General features: G+C 36.0%; 1 long non-coding RNA gene across 1 annotated transcript in view; it reads right to left on the bottom strand.

The window, feature by feature from the left end:
* LOC143733266 (uncharacterized) overlaps positions 1–25,036 on the bottom strand; it is a 46,617-nt gene that overhangs the window by 9,379 nt on the left and 12,202 nt on the right. The window contains exon 2 of the long non-coding RNA XR_013201308.1: positions 673–727. This is a non-coding gene — a long non-coding RNA (uncharacterized LOC143733266). The remainder of the gene's footprint in view (positions 1–672; positions 728–25,036) is intronic.

Raw genomic sequence — 25,036 nt, 5'->3', positions numbered from 1 at the left:
TAGCATGCATATTACTAGGATATTGGCTGTCTATTAATAATTATAAAGCACATGTTAATGCCTTATTCTGCATGACCTTATTCTACATCCCTATTACTAATTCCTACCCAATAACAAGAACCTTACTAACTACTAATAAGCAGTAATTAGAAGTTTATTGAGACAAAAGTCATAGTAAATAGTTAGTTAATAGTGAGAATTGTATCCTAATCTAAAATGTGACCCAAAAAAAACAGCAGTTTGATAAAATTATGGATTGGTAAAAGTGAGGCTATTAGAAATAAAAGTGTAATTTGTGCAATATTAAACCTGATAGCTGTTTTATGGTAGTTGGGGGTTTCCGAATGTTTTAATGTTGTGGCCTGCAAAAATTTGAGAAGCACTGCTTTAGCGAGTTCGAAGAGTGCGTTGAGTTCACCACAGTGACAGAGACCCACAGAATCGAGCTTGGGTTGCCGATAACGCCACAAGATCGGATCTACGGGTTTGTGACAAGTGGTCAAAGCTTCTCATGAAACCCAATCCCGGGTCACACTCATGTTCCCGACTCTTTGTGGATGAGCTATCAGGTGAGATAAACCACAGCAATATTCCCCTGCATGAACAAAACACTGTCATGGAGTTACAGTAAATATAGAAAGTGGGAAAAAGACAAAAACATGATCCACTGACCTGGTTAAGTTTCAGTAGTGGTGGTGTATCTGCATATCTTCTCCTGATTTTTGTGCTGTGAAAAGAAAGAAATCACAACATTAGGAAACATCTTCACAGTTAAGAGTCTATAGGAAATGCATACAGTAATTCAATTCAGCATTGTGTAGAAAACTTTAACAAAAAAGTCATACAGTTAACAAATTTTGTTTCCATAATATGACATATCTCCGAGTGAAACAGGATATTTACTGAGAAAAAGATAGGGAGGGAGTTTATTTTATCCATCAGATATTGACTAAAAAGTGGTTTCTACAGTACAGGTTGTTGTATGAGAGAAGATGAAAAATAAGAGGGCTTGAGGATGTCATCTAAAAAAAGGAAAGTTATTTCAGAGGCAGAGCAAATTATTACATGTTGATGAATGATTACAAAGACAAACTGTTCACTGGTAAATTAAATACAATAAGACTAGGAACAACTATGAAACTATATTAGGATAGGTACTCCGTTTTAACAATCTGACAAATATCTACGGTACCTAAATAAACCGTAAAATAATGCTTCACCCATCAAATTTTCACTTTTATCACAGTGAATGATTAGATGGCTACACAAACACTCTGGCTTGAAAATATTGGTGAAAAACAGCTTGTTCAAACACATCCCTGCCAGAGAACGCCATGCGTGACTGTCTGTGAGATCAGGGTGAGCTTAGACAAGAACACGGTGGTTTTAAAAGACAAGACACAAGCTGGTGGTAAAAGAGAGCATTTCATAATCAGCTGCTGTCCTCTGACTGCCTCACCTGCTTGCTTGTGTGCACTGTGTGGATGTAAACCCTCATCTCACAGTACACTTGAGCCATGCCAAAGTGGGCGGTGTCTTTTACACCCATTCATTCGCAGAATCAGGACTTTTCTGGAGTTTCGGAAACAGTTTGAGCACCATTTTTACTCCACCTAAAACAACCTTTGAGATTGAAAATGAACTAAATCAGAAAGTCTGTGGAGTCCGCCATGTTCTCGGCAAGGAAAAGACGAGAGGAAAAAAAGAGAAAGAACTCTCACTAGCATCGCTTTCCAAGTTTCTCCCTTTCTGTCCTGGCACCTTCACAAAACCTTCACCGCCGGGTCACATGATGCTGCTCGAGCCCAGAAGCATTCAGCTGATGTCGAGTAGACATCTTTTGTCTAAAATAAAACCTTTCGCCGAGCATCCACGAACAAAATATCTTCCTGGGGGGCTGAAAAGGGGTGGCGCTGGGCGTCATGGCAACCTTTACCTGGCACGATGCCCATCGTAAGAACAGGAGCACATAGAAATCAGCTGAATTCCAACAATGATGCCAAGGCACTCTGAAGATAAGAGAAGAGGAAACGTCTCAATATTTTAACGATGCTTTTCGAGTAATTCTTGAACGAAGCTGCACTGGAATGCATTCGCTTGCAGACGGTAGTTGAGAAAAAACGCCCCATCGGACTACGTGTCTCCTGTTGCCTGTGAATGGAGTGACTCAGTGAAGCTTTATTTCAAATACACAGACAGCGATTCATCATCCATCCGTGAGTCATAATTGTAGTTTGTAGATTGTAGTGGGTTGATGTAGTTTCCTGCTAGGGCTTTATAAAGTGTGATAGCAGACTACGGGGCAGATATGTGGGCGTTTCCTGCATCTTGTTAAAGTCGCACACATGAGATCACAGATGACCTCTGTATCGCAGCAGTCTCACAGTTCAGCTGAGTGCAAGAGGAAGTAACTATAGTTTACAGGGGAACTTAACTATAATTTCACTACAGAGTAAGGTCTGGATACCAGGCTTTGTATTGAATTAAGAATGCCTCAAATTCCTGAATTTCAGGCATGCAGGATGCATAACTGCAATTTGAAGTAAAATGAATTAAAATTTAAAGAAATAAATATAACTAATTTTTAACAAGAAAAGCAGAATTTGTCAAGACAAACAAAAAAGCAAAATGTTAGCTTGACAAAGCCTTGTTTTAAAGTTTTAAAAGTTGTGAAGTTTAAAGGTTTATATAAACCTTACAAACAGAAAGAACAGTAGAATGATCGATAGATAGATAGATAGATAGATAGATAGATAGATAGATAGATAGATAGATAGATAGAATGATCGATAGTTAGATATAGATGATAGATAGAATGATTGATAGATAGATAGATAGATAGATAGATATTTCATATTTAATAAATTGACATTTGTAGACTATGGTGAAAGATAACTTTCTTTGCCAGAATCCATTGCCTGCGCTGAATTTCGTGTTTTGAATTTCGAACTGTGAATGCAATGATATTCAGACATTTTGTGAGGCTTAAGTGTCAGAATATTGTATGGGACCACTTAAAGCTTTACCATAAAAGTCAAGAACTCTAGATTAGAAACCTGACCTGTTGGAACTAATTCGTTTAAAGGCCAAGTCACAGCTCTTCTGAATCTTTTTTTTATTATTTTTTGGACTCCCAAGTGCACTTAAGAGAAGCGTCTCACTGAACTGAACACAAAATATCTCATGACACCATGACCTCTCTGTCCAGAGCAGCAACAGACCAAGATGAAAATACACACAACCCTGAGTTAATAATATTATAATACTAACGCTTATAATACTAGATGTTTGGATTTGATCACCATGAACTCATCCACCCTTGTTCCTGGATGGGTGAATTTCTCAACACACTCTGACAGCAGACAAACAGCAGATCTGCATCAAACCACAAGAGATGCTGTGTTCAAGTTGATGCATGCGAGCATATATTGGTGTGGCCGTGTGCACACAAAAACAATAAAGTGGGAAAAGATGATTTCTAAATCTAGTCCTTGTCTGCAAATTGAAACTCAATTTATAAAATAAGTTAAATGTACTCTTTCTATATAAAACGACTTGCTGCAATTCAGTGCCACAAATAAATGACAGGGTTATAATTGAACAAAACTGTGTGCTACATTATCAGCTGTATCACAATTGCAAAACACTTTCAGCAAATTACAATCTCTTAAACAAACCTCTGTCCAAATTTTCAATGGTGATCAATATGCAGAGAACATCTGTGAATACAAGATGTTTGAGCTTCTTCCTCATACTAAACTACACTGAGAATCTGTCTCATAAACGATGTAATACAACGTTAAGTCTGTGTGTGTGTGTGTGTGTGTGTGTTTCCTAATGGTGCACAGCGGGCTGATATATTCCCTGAAGATGCAGGCCTGTAAGGATAAACTATTTTCACGTCATTCTGGACCAGCAGGACCAATAAATTCTGCCACAGGGTGTGAGACCCTCATCCAGTCAGACACACAGACAGTCCAAGCACAGCACTTAAACACAGCCCGCATTCAACAGGGGAAGGAATTGAATTTATGCAGCGAAACGCGTGTTCTCCTCACATCATTTATCAGGCTGTGTCAGCTCCATGCATGACTGAAGAACACGCATGAGGTGGGAGTGTCTGTCGCATGTCGTTTAGAGGCTCTTCCAGCTTGCTGATACCGTGATATATACCATTATACTGAGGAATTTTTGCATCTATGTACTAATGTATTTACACGAAGGTACGACAGTAACACTCAACAATTTGCTAATGCATCATGATTTTTTAGAGCATTTATTAATCCAGGCTTATGTTAATTCTTAGTGTTGTTTCTTTATACATTGTTAATTTGTGTTTGTTCATAATACATTAACTATTTTGGTTACACTTTATTTTAAGGTGTCATTGTTACAGTGTAATTAAATATTTAAGTACAGTGTAATATTAATTAACTAAATGTACTTCCTATAGGGTTAGGGTAGGATTAGGATTTGGTTGAGGGTTAATTGCATGTAATTATGCATTATTTACTGTTATTACTATGGTAATTACATGTAACATATGTAACAAGAACACTGTAAAATAAAGTGTTACCACTATTTTAATTTATACTTAAAGACTTTAAATCTATTAGCATATTTAGGTATGTAAATGCTGTAAATGTGTAGTTTATTGTTAGTTCATGATACCAAATGCATTAAAAATGTCATAAAATTGAACTTTATAATAAACCATTACTGGTATATTAAAGAATGACATGGTATGAGTCCAAAAAAAACAACAAAAAAACATGGTATTACCATGGTACATGTTTAAAATAGCATGACGTCAAAATGGATGGTGACCACACCTGCTCCTGGTTCCCATCTACTTTTATTATTTGGAAATGCAGCTCGGACATTCTGTTAAATGTCTTCTTTTGTGTTCTACAGAGGAAAGAAAGTCATACAAGTTGGGAACGAGATTACTAACCCTAACAACATTAGAGTTAGTATTGACAGAATTTTCATTTTTGGTGAATTATACGTATAAACAGTTTATCCATCTCATCACTTCACAGAAGGGCAATTTCATATTTGGAGAAGCAGGACGCTGAGGTCAAAGATCAACTGAGATTGGCAAAAAAAAAAAAACAGAGCAGAGAGAGGTTTTCCCGCAAGACAGGTCAAACCACTGAAAACCAGACAGGGGGGAAAATCAGACAGACGTCGCAGTAATGTGAAACAGTCGTAATGCGGTCCCTTCAGCGGGACGAACCAACTGCATGCGCTACTCACAGGGGTGAAAGAACCAGATGGCTGTGGAAAATCAACACTGGGTGCTCTTCTTCTTAATGGCAATTATTCATCGACTCCATAAACAATGTCAGTGAAGGTGACGGAATCGTCTGACTTTAATCTTCCACATATGATATGAGAAACCAGAACAGCGTTCGTCTGCACTGCAGAAACCTCCCCATATATGCCAACCGAGTCATTCCTGCCAAAAGTAAAATGTCAAACTTTATTTCGACATGTCTTATTAATCTGCACTGCAAAATTGCACCACTGACTATAAACTCGAGGGATGGATATTTTAAGCCAAGAGGACATGCGGCTGCTCTTCATCGGAACGGTTCTCATCCCACAAAAGGAGCCGCTGCACATGTTAATACAGACATACACTCATACACTAAATAAGTTGTTATTGGAGTATTACAAGAAAATACTATTTCAGTCTTTCTACATCAAAATTTCAATGTTTAATTCAATGTGTTACTTGCTTGTTTATTTGAAACAGAAATTGCTGGTAAATTTCACAGATAATTACAAAGCTACAAACAAAACCAGTTTTATTTCAGTGCATATGTGCACAAAAGTTGCCTAAGAGCATTAGAGTTTTAAAATTAAGCAACGTGACAGAACAAAAAGTGATATGCATATGCAAACAGATTTGAGTAAATGTAATGAAATGCAACTGCAGGCTGATTAAACAAACACAATAAGCAGATCTGCTACTCTTAATGCCGTTAGTCGTTTGCTTTAGACCCTCAGGAGACTGAGCCAACTATAAAAATAACAAAGTTGAAGGCACAAATAGGTTTTGTCCAGTGAGATTTGAGGTATCCCAGTGCAGAGAGGCCAGTGCCTTCAGCTTTCCCTTAAATGTTTGCAGAGTTTGCCAGGCAACGAGCCAAGAAAATGACTTTGTTTGACCCAACTGCCAATCAGTTCGGCTGGGTGAGTCTGTATTAAACGGCGGCACCTTTTCTGCGAGTCTCATTGGCCGCAGCTGCCTCCTGTGGGCGGAGACAGGTTGAGAAGCAAGGCTGTTGACGGGGAAAAGGAAAGCAGAGCTGGTGCAGAGCACACTGACAGCCAATGGGAGAAGAGCAACCTAACGCATAGAAAAAACAGTTAAAGGCATTGATTAAACTAAAGCTCATTTCATGAATTTATTTATGTGTACAGGCTTAAACTTTAATCAATAATCTTAATTTAAAGTCTTTACACAGAAAAAGAAATCATAACTGTTGCATGTTGCTAGGCAGCTTTTATATCCGTCGGATAGGTCATCCAATCACAACGCAAACTCTAATTTGCTGATTTGCGAAATAAAGATCATGCGAAATGCATCAAAAAGTTTTCCCACTCCCTTTGAATGGCAATTCATCACCTTAAATCTAAAAGTGAGATGCAGCTGTACCTCATTTTGAGAGGTACTTATATAATCAAATGTAATAAATACTGAACAGGGTTCGACTGAGCTCTCTATTAAATTATGATAAATAACATAATCTTAGTCTCAGAGCAGTTCAGGAACCTTAAGAGGGCTTTTAATTAAATGACGAAATGCATGAAGAGAGCACATTGATTACCGGAACCCTGCTAACCGTGAGCGACACACATACATAGATCTTGTTTACCATCACAAAGAATCAATCAATACATTGAGACTTTTGAATATTAAACTTCGGCAGAGTAAAAAGTATCCCACATGTGACAACGCAGGAGCCGATCAGTAAAAATGACATTAAATAAGACTTGAGAAAGCAGCTTGTTAATTGCCCAAGACCATTAAAATTAATTTAAATGACTTCAGGCTTAATTAGTCTTGCTTACTCTCAGGACCGCCAGGTAACGAGCCAAGGGGAAAAAATGAATCTCAGCATAGCTCATCAACTCTTCTGAAACTCACCGGACTGGACACAAATAGGATTTCATGTTCATTATAACTACAGAGATGGAGATTTTTACACAAAGGAGGCTGTCAGACTGATTTCGGCTTATCAGACACTTCCAGAGAACAACTTTTCCTTAAGTAAGAGAATTGTTAGGTATTTAATTATTCTGGTTCAGATTCTTTAAATGTTTCTTAACGAACAACAATTCTACTTGTTGAGCATGTATTTTAAAATCTTTCTATTATCAAAGTACCATTAATTGTGGCAAATGTAATCTGAATGTGTATTTCTAATTATAGAGCAACCAGTCACTACAAGTCATAAAGTCAACAGGAATTGAAGATTGCAATCCATTTTACTTTTGCATTGTGATGCATTTTAACAAAAAATGAAACAGTAAACACAATAAAACAATTGCAATGCTTAAAAAGCTGATTTGGCTTCAAAAGGCTTTTTGTTAACATTATCCAATAGACTGCAAGTCCTAAGTAGCGTCAGCAAAAAAGCAAAGAGGTTTAAGAGTAAGAGCAAGTAATGAAGAAAGTGAATAGGGACCATTTGGATTTCATGTTGACTTTAAGCACAACATACTATAAAAGTTATTGGTTCATTTCAAGTTGGGCATGATGAAAGTATATGTGAATAAATCAAGAACCGCTCTGACGGAATCAGTGAGTGAGTCACTGAAGTGATTCAAACGTTTAACTCATAATCAGCCGTGCGGAAAACACATTCTTGAGTATATTAGTAGTGTGTAACAGAACACAATGTCCTGAAAATCATTCAGTTGCAGTGTTTTTTTTATTTCCATCCCTTCTATGTCAAGAATGCACTTGAATCTTCTGATCAAATGAGGCATTCTATATATTCGATCTAGAAAAAATCATGACAAAATGTTTGCGTATGGCTAAATGTTTCCAGCTTCATAATGTGACAGTGTTGGGGAATTATTAGTCGTTTTAACCTGCCTTTCTGCTTCCTGTCTTTTCAGGGAGCTTTCATTCTGATTTCTCCCTTAGTCTGGCTTTTGTTGTCTTAGAAAATACACAGCAGACATGGACAGGAGACCTCTGACACCGCTCCAATGTGTTCAAGCTTTTAGAAAGAATTACACATTTAAAATACACATTTAAGACTCATTTGAGGCAATCATCTACAATTATAGAGGCAGGCAAAAAGCTAGTCTTTACAATCAAGTGTAATATATTAAATTCCGTGCTTCTAAAATCACCATGAAAAGGATGTTTTATTGAGTCCTGCATCTCTAACATCATTCACAAACCAAGAGAATAAAGTCTAGACGTGTAGCTGCAGCCTGACAAACAAACTTAACACACACACACACACACACACACACACACACACACACACACACACACACACACACACACACACACACACACACACACACACACACACACACACACACACACACACACACACACACACACACACACACACACACACTGTCTGTCTGTCCTGTTCTTAAGCTCATTTTTCTGCAGCCATGATAAAAAGCGTTAAGCATGAAAATCACGGCATTTTATGCTGCCTGATCCATTGCTGATTCAGCAGAACACTGGAAGGGCACAGCGGGAATGATATGGAAAGGCATAATTATGATTCACCCCTGCGCCGTGCAGGAAATTGCTGAACCAAAATTGTTTTGCATTTTTGTGCAACAAAAACCAACACCTCTGACTGAACAAAGACAGTGAGACTGAGGGCTTATTTGCATACAAAGAGTAAACTGATTTCTTCAATAACAGAATTTGCAAACATGACACTCTTAACAGTATGATTATTGATTATTAGACTGACATGGCATTGAAAATCATAAAAAAAGGGAATTCTCAGTGGCACTTTCATAGAGTCAATGGGATGGTGATCAAAACAAGCCAATCAGCTCTCTTTAATTAGCAACCTTTCTACATGAAAATTGTTTATTTAAAATTCTTTATTGCAATTGTATGCACAAACAGGGCATTAAATATGATTTTCTTTCTTACAAAGAACAATTTTTTGCAATGGTCTTTCCATAGTGAAGTAAATGGGGTCTGTCAAGTTCAAATATGATAACAAACCACCATAAAAGTGACCCATAAGTCTTTTGCAGCCATACAATAGATTTGTGTGAGGAGCGGACTGAAATATTAAAGCTTTATTTGGTGAAAATCCTCCCCCCTTGCATACTTGCACATAGATATGAGCTAAAATATGCTAAGGGGTAATTAAATGTAAAAATCATGTAAAAAGGTATAATCTTTTATTGGAAAAATTAAGTATTTAATCAATCTTTGAGATTTTAAGATTACATCAGCATATGAGACTACAGGGACTCAGTTTAACAGTTCATCTATTGCTAAAATTATGGAAGACAAAAAAGGTCAGTCAAGAATAGAAAATTATTGAAAATATTCAAATAAGGAATGTCAGATCAGAATGTGTAGTTTGTGCATAAAAAATGTCAGTCAAAACCAACAACGTTGAACAATGTTCTCAAACCCGGTGAAGTTTATCAATTTGATTGGCGATCATTCTTTTTAGCATGCAGTGTGAAGTTCCCTGATCATTCTGATTCAATTTCAGCGAGTGAAGAACAAATATTGCATGCGTTATGTATTATTATTGTATATTTATCTCTAACAGACAGCATTTACTGACGATTTTTGATGGACATTATAATGTGCGTGAGATCAAACTATGTTTGATTTTTTGTTAGTTACAAAACATGCTGGAGATATTCGAAATGCTTTTGGCGTAGTTCATTATAAGTTTTTTACGAAAATGAAGTTTATTTCATGGATCAAATAAATTACATGTAACTGACATATTTGGCTATATTTGATACATTCAGTTGTCGCAAATTAGTTGATTTTTGAAAATTAAGTAATATTTTTTTTTACTAGTAAAGAAGTGGTTTGAATGATTTGTTCATCAAAAATGATCGACAAGTTTCGATGTACATCTCTGTGCCAACCTATATGGCTTCAGAAGAACTCAGAATATAATGTACAAGCATAACCCTTTTATTAACTTGACGTACATAATCCCCAAATTCTGCTAAGTATATCCTTTTATGTTAAATGGAGGCTTTCAGGAGGTTTTCAGTATAAATTGCAGACAATATATATATATATATATATATATTATTCTTTTTTTTAAACACATCTGCTTTCGAAGAGTTTATAGTTCTACAAAAATACTAAGTAGAACAAAAAAAATTAATACAGAAAAGTAAAAAAAAAAGTCAAATCCTCATAATAGTGCACATTAATATGCTTGGAAATCAATGTGTGTCTGCCAACTTGAATTTAGCCCTGTGACAGACTCCTGATTCTGGGTAAAGCTAACAGGAAGTGACTGGGTCGAGATTATTGCTGCCTGGAGTTTCCACAGGGCCCCTGCTGAGTTACATGTTCTCCGTTTCTTTTGTTTGCCGTTAACCCGTTAAACCCCTCATGAGAGGCCTTTGAGAAAAGTGTCATATACCCCGGGGGGCCATTTTGTTTGGAACAATGATCCTAAAGGAGTTACACACCATTGCAATGGTACACTTCCCAAAGGCTGTGACACTTACGCTCTAAAACAAAACAGAGGTAATCCATTCACATGTAAGGAAGCTCCGGCTTTAGCATCAAAGCTATGATTGATCAATACAGACAACCATTAACATTAAGCAAAACATTGGTGCTGTGAAGAGCAAACCTTCAGTTGTCAAACCAAATCCTGAGTTTGTTTCCATCAAGATATCTGCATTTACATGAGTCGCTTAGTTGCCGGCGCTTAACACACACAACTACAATCGCAGCAGAGCTGTGTCTGTGTGATGGATGACCCTGAGCCTTCCACTGGTGTGAAATTACAAACAGGTCAACAAAGTCTCTGTAACACAGGTACGGTGTATATTAATATATTAGGTTGTGTCAGATTAAAGCTAACAAGGTCCAGTAATCAAGTTAGCACCCAACTGATCTCTCTCCAAATGAGGAAAATATTACAGAGTAAAACATGTTCTGATTGGACTGCACCATTCGGGACTGAATTAAGAAATTCTAGTTCAATTCCTGAATGTAAACTGAATTTGAATTTAAGTGGCAAAACGGGATGCAGAGTTGAAATTCAAATTTGAATGCAAGGAAGAATTAAAATGAACAGAAATTCATATAGCTGTATTTTTTAACGAAATATCCAAACTATACCGTAACAATCTGTTACAGTGATTTCTATTATCACTGTAAAGCTGCTTTGAAACTATCCATACTGTTAAAAGCGCTTTATAAATGAAGATGACTTGACTTGACTATGCCAAGACAAGCTTTGAATGCTAGCTTAAAAAAAACCCCTTGTTTAAAAGTTGATTTAAAAAAAAAAGCTTTGAGGTTTGAAGGGTTATTGACATTATGGACAAATAGAACGTAGATCGAAGGATACACTGTAAAAATAATCTTTCGAAGTTGCAAATGAAACAATTTCGGATAAAAGGGTTTTGCTCGTACATTATATTCTGAGGTCTTCTAAAGCCATATAGGTTGGCACAGAGATGTACATCGAAACTGAAAATTAGATAGATGGACAGATAGATAGAACGGTAGATAGATAGATAGAACGATAGATATAGATAGATAGAACGATAGAGATAGATAAATAGATAGAGATAGATAGATAGATAGATAGATAGAACGGTAGATAGATAGATAGAATGATAGATAGATAGAACAATAGATATAGATAGATAGAACGATAGAGATAGATAAATAGATAGAGATAGATAGATAGATGGAATGATAGATAGATAGATAGATAGATAGATAGATAGATAGATAGATAGATAGAACGATAGAGATAGATAGAATGATAGATAGATAGATAGATAGATAGATAGAACGATAGATAGAGATAGATAGAACGATAGATATAGATAGATAGAGATAGATAGAACGATAGATAGATAGATAGATAGATAGATAGATAGATAGATAGATAGATAGATAGATAGATAGATAGATAGATAGAACGATAGATAGATAGAACGATAGATAGATAGAAGGATAGATAGATAGATAGATAGAACGATAGATAGATAGATAGATAGATAGAACGATCGATAGATAGATAGAACGAAAGATAGATAGATAGATAGATAGAACGATAGATAGATAAAACGATAGATAGATAGATAGAACGATCGATCGATAGATAGAACGATAGATAGATAGATAGATAGAACGATAGATAAATAGATAGATAGAACGATAGATAGATAGATAGAACGATAGAAAGATAGATAGATAGAACGATAGATAGATAGATAGATAGATAGATAGATAGATAGATAGATAGATAGATAGATAGATAGATAGATAGAACGATAGATAGATAGAGATAGATAGATAGATAGAATGATAGATAGATAGATAGATAGATAGATAGATAGATAGATAGATAGATAGATAGATAGATAGATAGAACGATAGATAGATAGAGATAGATAGATAGAATGATAGATAGATAGATAGATAGATAGATAGATAGATAGATAGATAGATAGAGAGAGATAGATAGATAGAACGATAGATAGAGATAGATAGATAGATAGATAGATAGATAGATAGAACGATAGATAGATAGATAGAGATAGATGGATAGATAGAGATAGATAGATAGATAGAACGATAGATAGATAGATAGATAGATAGATAGATAGATAGATAGATAGATAGATAGATAGAACGATAGACAGATAGATAGATAGATAGATAGATAGATAGATAGATAGAGATAGATGGATAGATAGATAGGGATAGATAGATAGATAGATAGATAGAACGATAGATATAGATAGATAGAACGATAGATATAGATAGATAGAACGATAGATAGAGATAGATAGAACGATAGATATAGATAGATAGAGATAGATAGAACGATAGATATAGATAGATAGAACGATAGATATAGATAGATAGAACGATAGATATAGATAGATAGAACGATAGATATAGATAGATATAGATAGATAGAACGATAGATATAGATAGATAGAACGATAGATATAGATAGATAGAACGATAGATATAGATAGATATAGATAGATAGAACGATAGATATAGATAGATATAGATAGATAGAACGATAGATATAGATAGATAGAGATAGATAGAACGATAGATATAGATAGATAGAACGATAGATATAGATAGATAGAACGATAGATATAGATAGATATAGATAGATAGAACGATAGATATAGATAGATAGAGATAGATAGAACGATAGATATAGATAGATAAACGATAGATATAGATAGATAGATAGAGATAGATAGAACGATAGTTCTATCAAAATTTATAGACAAGACAAGTAGTTTGTTCAGGCATGGTTTGTGAGGAATTACAAACCTGCGCACATGTATTCAAACGCACATAACTATAGAATCAATTCTTAATGCGCATGTGAACGCCATCAGCGTCTAACACAGGTTCAGGTTTAAAGTCTGTTTAGAGAGAACGTGTCGTCTTAGCGGCTCCTAATTTAATAACAAATGATCATTTAGACGGAAGTGAATCAATCAAAACTAACTTTAGCTGGAAAAAACATTTTTCAAGAGCCACTATAAAACCAAACCAATCTCTGTTACCTTAAATTATATGTTTATCTCTGTAAAAAGCTGCTTTGAAACAATCTACATTGTTAAAAGCGCTATATAAATGAGGATGATTGACTTGACTTGATAGATAGAATGATAGATAGATAGATAGAATGATAGATAGATAGATAGATAGATAGATAGATAGATAGATAGATAGATAGATAGATAGATAGATAGATAGATAGATAGATAGATAGATAGATAGATAGATAGATAGATAGATAGATAGATAGATAGATACGTCTTCATGTCATACCAATTCAAATTCAAAATCAACTCCCTGTGATGTGTGGCTAATAATTCAAGTAAAATTCACACAAATTAAAAGGAAGCCAATTCTGAGTTTTGCACAACCCTGCAATGTGAAAAGACAAAATTGATTATTACTGGAAACTCGCCATGTTGTGCCTGGATATACTCACAAAACTCTAGTGGTCGCTGAAACGCTCTAGACAAACTCAGGCTCAACTCCAACAAGAGGAATGCAGTTTCAAAGAGAACAAATAAAAAAAAGTTAATATTTCAAAACAAAAAAAGTTTCCACACTGATTTATGTCAACAAACTTACTTGACAGTGAAAACCAGAACGCAAACGGAATCATCAACTACAGCAGAAGTCAAACAAATCTAACGCCTGTATGACACAACTCCAGAGATGCTTCTTAAACATTCCCAGAGTTCAAAGTGTAAGTCAAACAGTACATCATTACTCAGCATCATGTGGATGTGTTTGATCTCTCAGCGGCTGGAGCGCTCTTGAGTCTGACCCACAATGCCCCTGTGCTGTCACCTGGCAAACGCCCCGTCACGGCTTCTGCGTTCAGCTGCATTTATGAAGCATGTGGGACTTGGATGAAACACACAAAGATGAATGTCCTCACGTGGCTCTGCTAACAGAGCGCTCTGTGTCCTCACCTCAAATCCCTTTTGGCACATATTTCTGACCGCACGCCAAGATCCCCCTCTCACACTGAAGAACGCCGGAGAACCCTGAGGAACGGCTGAAGAAATCAGCCCAAACACAGGACACGTCCTTGTATCTCTTTAGTCATACGATAGACAGCTAATCTAATGCGTGACACGTGTGTTTTCAAGCGCTGCTATCACCGATCGCTAATGGACCTGCCGCCAGACATTTTATGCAAACCATAATAAAATAAGACATTTTATTAAGCATAATAAATTTTTTAAAATAAAAGATATTTTATGCAAACCTTTAACAACGTGTTTGATTTTCTCATCTGTTTAAAGGGCTCATGAATTGAAAAATCGAATTTTCCTTGATCTTTTGATATACAAGAAGTCATTATACTATAAAACTTCCCTGTTAGTCCAAAACAGCTCTTATTGAAAATGACTAGTTTCGGAATTTTTCACATTATGATGTCATAGTGCAACCAAAGACTAGCTCTGCAGAAGATCACTGGCTCTTTTGCTCCGCCCACAGATTCGTGCATGTCATGTAGTAGTAAACACGAGACAAACACAGGATTACCAGAAACAAAACAATACAGATGACTCTGAGACGTTTTGAAGTGCCAAGTTGTGGAAAAACACGTTTGCATTGCCATTCTTGTGATCCTAACATTAAGAGAGCGTGGATGAACTTTATTTTTAACGACGTTCCAGCTGAAAACGCTAGGCGCTCTGCTGTAAAGGCCTAGCTGCGGGAGCTTGAGAGCGTTTCGTTGTTTTGAGACACTTTGCTTGCTATAATACGGAATATCCGCAGTGTTTTTACTGTTATTAGTATCTCATTTCACAGATAGTTTGATTCTGTATTGTTTCCATATAAAATGTCGATGCAACGTAAAGTAAGCTCTGGCTCTTGTTTTTAAATTATTTTGTTCAGTTATTATGCTTCTTCTTGTTGTCGTCTGTTGACGTTGTACAAGCAGAATGTGGCGGTTGGTCGGTGTGATATTAGTCCCGCCCCTCCTCCACTCTGATTGGACGGCTCGGTAAAAAGTGACAGTGATGAACGCTGTGTTTTACCAAAAGTTAAACATTCTTCAACTCTCAACGACCAGCAAAAAACGCAGAGCGCTTCAGCGTGAAATATACGCTCAGCGCATCATTACCAGTGTTGGGTAAGTTACTCAAAAAAAGTAATCCACTACAAATTACTACTTTAAAATTGTAATTTGATTACAATACTGATTACTGCATGTAAAAAGTAATCAGATTACTAATTACTTTACTTTCAAGTTACTTTGAAAACCTATTAAAACTACAAGAATACACTACAAAGTGAAACTCAGTTCTTTCCATAATTTAATATTGCAGACATCCCAAGTCTCCCGGAAATTAGTTAACATCTCCCAGCATCTAGAGCGCGCGAGCAAGAGCGCGCATGCGAGAGAGAAGAGACTGTCCTCCAAACCGTGTAGCGCGTACGCGGCGGAGAGAGAGAGAGCGGGAGACCTAGCGTGTGTGTGTGTGTGCCCAACCCGATCTCACGGAAATTCGTACAAATTTTACGAGGTGGCTAATTCGTACGAATTCATACGACCTCACTCGTATGAAATAGTACGATTTTTGCTAAATCGTACATATTTTACGAGTTGCCCAATTCGTTTCAATTCGTACGAATGACCTACCCCTGACCCCACCCCTAAACCTACCCATCACGTGGGTTTAGACAAATCGTACAAATTCGTACTAGTGAGGTCATATGAATTCGTATGAATTAGCCACCTTTTAATCACTCGTACAAATTCGTACGAATTGGTCGTGAGATAGCGTTGGTGTACCTCATGAAGCGCGTTCTCCGGTAATTCATTAAAGCGCATACTCATTAACTGACGCAGCCGGCCAACATGATTAGAAATGCATTTTACTAAATATTTTTTTCTCAACAATACATTTGTAACGCAAGTAACTTCATTTTATTGACATCAGTATCTGTAATCAAATTACATACATTTTAAATGTAATGAGTTACATTACTGCGTTATCACGAAAAGTAATTAGAATACAGTAACGCGTTACACCCAACTCTGATCTTTAAAAGTTTTAAAAACGTGTCGCTCCCATTTAAAACAATTGAAAAAAAAATACACTATAGCCAAAAAAACGCTGTGGTGGACACACGGCCTAAGACACTGTTCGTTTGTTCGATTCATTTTACTGTGAATTCGATGCAGGCGGAAGACTGAAGACTGAAAATAAAAGATGAAGCTGTGCCATGGTATAATAAAAAATACTATGGAAGTCAATGGCTCAACTGTACCAACATTCTTCAAAATATCATATTTTCTGTTCAACAGAAGAAAGAAACTCATACAGGTTTGGAACAACTTGTGGGTGAGTAAATTATGACAAAATTTTCATTTTTGGGTGAACTATGATCCCTTTAATACACTGGATTATCGGATATGGAAGAAAGCATGTAGAGAATACTGTTGTTTTTAGTTTTTTTTATCTAAGCCAATCGCTGTAATCCTGAATAAAAGCTTCAGTGAGCAATATCTGTTTTGTCATCAGTAAGACATTACAACACGTTTAATTTTATTTAAAACCCAACACTGCAAATGTTTACTTTTTAACTTTATCGTAAAGGATGAACTTTGAATACAACGACAGTGTGACAAACCCCGCGTAAGCCATCCTTTGTCAACTATAACTGGTAACTCCAACTACTTAAATTTTATTTGCCACAACCAAGACTTAAAAATAAAATAGTTAATATGCAGAAATGTTTCACATTGTTTGCAAATGTTTAAACTATGTCAGAGATATTTTTTTAATCATAGCAGTGGGCGTTTATATAACACAGTGTTCGAAAGAGAGGGTCAGAAACAGAATCGAAAATAGCTTATTACTTCTAAATTTAGATGTTTTTTTAGATAACAATTTGATAACAATATAAGCAGATTACAGAGAACATTATGAAATTAAAAAATAAATGCATTTTATGACCCCTTTAATTATTGAAAATGTGACTGTAATTGAATATTGAACCATGCTTCAGACAATACCCCAAATCTCATTTAGGTTTTTTTGTGCAATCAAACGGATGCTTAATTTCAGGGTCGAGGCGGGACAGGAAAACAGCTCGTCTGGCTTTTAAAGGTGTAGTTTACTCAAAAATGACAAATTGTCATCATTTACTCACCCTTAATGTCATTTCAAACGCTCAAGACTTTCTTTCATCAGTGGAACATAAAAGATGATGTTCAGCAGAATGTCCGAGCTGCTCTTTTTCATACAGTTAAAGTGAAACAGGGATTGTCGAGGTCCAAAAAGGACAAAAACAAATCCTCTTAAAAGCACTATTATGCTATATTTCGAGTCTCCTAAAGCCACATGTGAGAAACAGACTGAAATGTAAGTCATTATTCAATAAAAATCTTATTTTTTTTGCTGGACAGTCGAGGTCATCATTCTCTTTTATTGCATGGAAGAGCAGCTCGGATCTTAGCGAGTAAACCATGACTTAATTGCCATTTTTAGGTGACTATCCCTTTAACACAAATGGCTGTGATATTTTACCATTTCGATCTATATGGTAGACGATATCATAAAGCATAAAAACAAAACAAATGACAGACATATTGTCAAAGGTGCACCTTTGGCTACAAAAACTGATTATTTGTTTGGGATTGTTTCATAAACAGCCTGTTATTGTAAACTTGAGAACTTGATCATGATTTGACATCTTTTAAATATTTCTGCTGCATGTGAATGTGTTTGAACACACGCACAAAATAGACAAAGCAAACAATCTATTACAATTCAAACATGCAAATTAATGACATACAACTCAGAAAAAAATGCCTACATATACTTTTCATTCTATATATATTATTATAAATATCAAAATAAATTATATTTTAAGTCCTAGAATTCTAGATAAAATTCCAACCGAATTTCTAAATGATTAACTCTAAGTTCTATGTCTATAAAGAAATCTGTAACATGATAAAACGTGTATTATACAGTGTTTTCATTACTGTATAAATATTATTATTACTAAATTGCTGCGCAAGACTTAATTATTCACAGCAATAAATAGAGTCAAAGCAATCTGTTCTGTGCAATCTGAGTATTTTTAAAAGAGATTATTTTTCTTTTCTCTCTTTTTTTTTCATTTTTACAAAAAAAGCAAATCCAGGTAGCACGATTTCAAATGAGACGCATATATTCCAGGGTTCTGATAATGTATTTGTGTTCCGGACTGCGGGTTAAATCTGGGCTGGTGTTAATCCTGATGCTCCTCTTTGAGCAGGTGAACTCAGCCCAAGACTTTCCCACGGTCCTCCGGCAAATCCTCTGGCCTGAACCCTCGGTAGAGCGCTGCCATCTGGCCCCTGTGTGTTCTCACTGGGAGGGCAGCGTCAGCTGCACGGACAACTCCTGCGTTCCTCCACAACCCCCACAGAAAGACCAACAGCAGACCGTCCGTCCACACACCAACGTCAAATACATGTGCCCGCCTTTCCGTACGGCACGGAATTAAATGCTTTAAAAATAACATTTAAGGGAAAAAACTCAACTATTAAAAAGTACAAACATCAAAAATAGGCTTTTAAGCACAAAACTTTCTTAGTATTCAAATGAGCCGCATTGAAGTCAAATTACATAAATATGACCTCCACACAACAAAAGACCCCCGACTTCACAATATAAACCTTGACCTTTGGCCCTTTCTATGGCGATCCATCATCACAACATGAGGCGCACCCCCCACCCCCCCCCCCGTCCGGATCACAGAAATCTCACTTTAAATATCTCACTCCGAAATAAGATTTTGATTTGCGATCATGTGACAATCTCTCTGCTCACACCCCTCCCTCAGTTTCTCGCGTCTTCTAAGCTGTGCTATCCTCTGACTACAGTCGGGAGGGAATTAAAAAAAAGCCCCTGGCTGATGAAGAGAGCGTCCCGGACCGGCCGCTCTTAAAATGCGTGACATTTCCATGGTGGGAGCATGAGAACAGATCCTCCACAATAGCGAGGTCTCCATGCCCGGCCAGTAACCATGGAAGCAGATGCTGTGGCTCTCCCTAACCCTTACCTCCCAGCGGCCACGGGCTGCTCCACACTCAAAAGAGGGTCCGCCTCGATTTCTCTTCATCCCGACCGAACTTGCGTGCTCTTCAAAGGGGGCTATTCAGCAGGTCACTGGTCTAGACTTGTTTGCACGGTCCACAGAGCAGCCTTGATGTAACCCTTGCTCTCCGCCTGCCGTGGAACTGCAGACTGCGGGAACGCTGGGGACGTGGTGTTGAAAAGAAGCCCGTCCAATTTTGCCATTGTGCCTTTTCATTCATCGATCGAATGCATATCGAACCTTCTGTCGGTGCATGTGTGAAACAGTTCGCTTAGCCAGCTTTTTTTCTTCTTCTGGTCAGACTTGACTGCTCCTTTCTCGTGTTTAATTTCATTTAATGGTCATAATTTTTTTTTTTTTTACAGATTTAAGGTCTCTTTTTATCTCTTTTTCCCCCCTGAATGTATTAAAAACATTTTTAATGAATATACATAAATATATATATATTTAGGTCTGTGGTATCTATTCTTCTCCTCCTCTTTAATGTTACTGTAAAGAGGCAATTCACAAAAATAAAAGACAGCAAGAAAACAAAATGAGGTTAGTGACAAAATAAAAGTGTGAATTTAAAGTCTAAATGAGTATTCACCTTTAATTTTTTTTCTTCTTTTTCTTAATTTCAACTGCATATTCATCCAAATCAATTTTACAGATGAATTTAATACGAAATGAACTGATGATAAAATTAAGTAACACATTTTCTTACTAAATATTGAGAGTCTGTATTTGTGGCCGTGGAGTTTTAAATGACTCCTTTGTCATCTTTAAAATGATTTTTTTCTGCGAAGGACGGCAGAGACGGACACACACACACACACACACACACACACACACACACACACACACACACACACACACACACACACACACACACACACACACACACACACACACACACACACACACACACACACACACACACACACACACAAAGCATAAACATCTAATGAAAAAATTAAAATAAGTTATTCAAATGTGACGCTCAATTTGACATAAAACATCCATAATTAATATAAAATACAGACTAGAAAAACATGCAAATACTATTTAATTTTGTGTAAATGTATTTTCTTTTTTTCAAGGATTTCTAGAATTAGATTTTCTATTTTCTAGAATTGCAAGAATTATATTTTGACCCTAAAACTGATCAATGTCAGAGAAACAAATATATAATTATTTGTTTCAATTATTTAAAAAAAATATATTTGACTATATTTGAATTTATATATATGATTTAATAACATTAAATCGATTATCCGAAGAAATGCCTAAATGTCATCAAATAATATTTTAAGCTTTCTAGAAGATATTTTTGTAATCAATGTATAGGTTGCATTTCACTTTAAAGAATTACAAAAAAAAGAAGTCAGCAGTGACTTCACACATTTTTAAAAGCATTTTTAAAGCATTTTTAAAGATCCATGTGTCTCCCCGTTCTTATTCAAATGATTCAGACACACAGAGATGAAGAGACTCGCTGTCCATCTGACACAGACGTGGAGGACGGACAAAACCACAGCAGAAAGAGAGCAAATTCAAAGGCAAAGGAAGAAAAGAGATCAGCCAAGTGAGAAGACAATGTCATTGTTGTCAGGAAGCAGAAAATCAATGGCGTAAAAGCAGAAATTAAAACATTGAGATCTGCTATATAGGAAGAGACACACACTCCGAATAAAGAGCAATTTTACCGCAGCTCTCTCAGATATGAGCAGGCAGCAGAAATAAAATGTGCTCTTTTACATAAAATCTGCAGCTCCATGCTTCGGAAAGGTGATTTATAAGATGAATGAAAAGATTATGCATTGTAGACATACTGTGGATGTTATTAATAAGCATTTCAAACCTTTACATTTTCTATGTATGCATTAACCCAATTATTTGATACAGGTTTGCAGATATTGTTATAGCTATATAAGGCTACAAAAAATATGTTGCATGAATCGTTTAAAAAGAAATATTACAATTTAAAAAAATGCATTTCAGACAGCTTAAATTTAGCATTACAGTAATTTATGTATAGTTCTGATAAGCCTATTTTAATACATTTGACTGTGTAGAAAAATATAACACTTTAATCTTATACTTTTTACATAAATAACATTAACAACAATGATGCTGATTATTATTTTTAAGAGAAATTATAAATAGTATTTACAATTATAATATCAAATATGTTTTATGATTACAGTTCAACAGCAAGAAAATACAAAACAGTCCGTGTGCATGTTTAAGTAAATGATAGGGAGGAAAATATTCAAATATTACTGAATTGTATAAATATATATATATATATATATATACACAAATCCTGAGGCAAAATGTCACAAAGGTTTTCTGTATACAGAAAAGGCCAATATATAACAAAACTGAATTTCCAATTAAATTTCAGCATATTTATTATTCTATTTCCATATAGTTCTCATAAAACGTTGCATACAGCAAAGCTTAAAGGTAAAGCTTAAAATATAACAAGCAAGATGTAAAGCTGAATTCTCCTGCTAGTTTGTGAGAAATAAATGTGGCGTTCAGAAAGAGCTCATGCAGAGATGCACCTGGGAAACAGCAGAACACACACCGGCAGCGTTTCATCTCTTCCAGAGACACATGAACTCTCCGACATGACCAAAACAGTCAAGTTTAAGCATCACTGCTATTAACTGAATCGTGGGATGATTGATGGGAATTAAACAAAAGACTTGATGTGAATTAAAAACAGAAATTTGCACAGGAAGCCTTTCTTAAAATCAATTAGACCAAAATAATCCCCGGTCCGAATTCTGATCTACATCTTTATACGGGCTGTCATTCATCCATCACTTCTGTGCCGTGACCGAATGACACCAGGACTAAACTGATTAAACGGTACGGATAGAGGATAGAGGAGGGACGGACTGTCACAGAGAGACATTTAAAGGCCACCGTAAACATGAACTGTGAGAGACTATGGTTTTATGTTAGTTCATCATTTTTGTTGTTAGCTAACTGCTGAATAATTAACCCTGACAAATAATAATCAGCAGAGACCAGGGATAGTTATTACAGTCTTCATTCCAGTAAATATTTCTCAGCTTAGATTTATTTTTTCAAAGTCAAATTCAGAGTTTTTTTTTTTTTTTACCATAAAAACTAACAAAAAAAGCTTTTTAACATTTAACACTATTATTGCCGGGGGGGGGGGGGGGGGGGGGGCACATTAAAAATTAAATTATATTACAATAGTTAATAACAAACTAAGCAATTCTAAAGTATAAAATAATTTAATTAATTACAAAATTAATTAAAATATGAATGTTAAATGTTAATATTAAATGTAATGTTAAATACTTAAATAATATTAAAATCAAAGTTTTTTTTTAGATAAATTTTAGAAGAATCATTCACATGAACACAAGAACTAGGTAACTGCTTTTAAAAGATGCTTATAGCCTCCATAAGAATAAAGTGAATGTACTGAATGTGTGTTTGGGCTGGAAAGGGGCAACACTGCGAGTGTGTGTGTGTGTCTCCCTCGCTTTATAACCCGCCCCCCCCCCTACAGGTCACACACACACTCACCTGCTTTCAGACGCTGCTGCGGCAGACTCATTGTTCTTTAATGCATTGTATAATGACCCTATTGTTAACTTAACGGCACAGAATAGCTAATTAACAGCTTTATTACCCATTACCGTTGTCAGGCTTCACAAGTGTTTTAACCATCAAGCATTCTCTAATTAAAAGATGACGTGCAAATGACGTGCAAAAAAAACAACAACACATATATGAGATTCTTCAATTGCCCAGACAGAAAAAATGCAAGCTGAGACGATAAAGCCCCAACATTCTCAGATCAGCTCAACAGGAACAAAAGAGCGGCTCGATCATTACGGCACAAAGAGCTTTTAATTACGTGCGGACCAGTAAATGCTCGTCTGTAAGACGGCGGGACGCTCAAGATCCTGGAGTGTCTAAACAATTTAAGAACGAAGTAACGCTTCATCACTGGTCTTTCCCTTGAGAAACACACACACACACACACACACACACACACACACACACACACACACACACACACACACACACACACACACACACACACACACACACACACACACACACACACACACACACACACACACACACACACACACACACAGCTTTGAGCATGAGAATCTGCTAATGTTAATGTCGTTTTTTTTTTTTGACTCATTTATTGTTTTGGCAACAGATTTCATTTGCTAACATTATTTAATACATTAACTAACACACAATATATAGCATTTTTTAACCTTTCTTAATGTTAGTAGTAAATGCTGTAGAAGTAGTGTTCATTCTTAGTTCATGTTAATAAAAAAAACCTTATTAAGTGTTACCAATGTTTTTTTTAAAACCCAAATATCACACTGACACAACCCAGATATCCTCTGCCAAAAGATGCATATAAAGGGTTTCACTTCACTGTCTGTATGTGGTGTGTCAGAATAAAACTGCAGAATGGTCAGATGCATCTCTACAGCCGGGGAAAAACGAGTCATGTGTTTGGGTCACCTGAAGTCCTGACCTACAGATCCATATCTGGTTCAGCCGTCCACAACGCCAACGAGAAACAATACGCAGTCTGTTCATCTCTGAGAAACCACATACTTCAAAACAAAACCACACAAATATTACAAATGCTTCTTAACCGATATTTTTCAAGCCCAACGAGTTAAAAGTGACTGATAATAAATTATTGAACACACCTTAAATCTTACATCATCAAATATATCAGTATTGTTATTTTCCTAAAATGGGTTTTACAATACAATACATATATTGCTGTACAATATATACAATTTGTTTTCTAATCATCAGCACTGTTGGTTGAGATAAAAAAATATAAAGGTTAAAAAAATTAATTCAGATGATTTAAAAATGTAAGATATGCACAAAAGCTTCTAAAGAGAACGGAGGCACTAAACTTCACAAGTTTAACAGTCAGGAAGCAACTAATAATGATAATGAGAACCATTGGAAGGGAAAAACCTTCTATGAATTGTGTGTGTGTGTGTGTGTGTGTGTGTGTGTGTGTGTGTGTGTGTGTGTGTGTGTGTGTGTGTGTGTGTGTGTGTGTGTGTGTGTGTGTGTGTGTGTGTGTGTGTGTGTGTGTGTGTGTGTGTGTGTGTGTGTGTGTGTGTGTGTGTGTGTGTGTGTGTGTGTGTGTGT

This window comes from Siphateles boraxobius, unplaced genomic scaffold (genome assembly GCF_051911475.1).
Source record: "Siphateles boraxobius isolate OS27281-9 unplaced genomic scaffold, OSU_SipBor_1 93, whole genome shotgun sequence".
Classification (NCBI taxonomy): domain Eukaryota; kingdom Metazoa; phylum Chordata; class Actinopteri; order Cypriniformes; family Leuciscidae; genus Siphateles; species Siphateles boraxobius.
The sequence above is the reverse complement of the archived record's forward strand: the minus strand, read 5'-3'. Positions and strand labels throughout refer to the sequence as shown.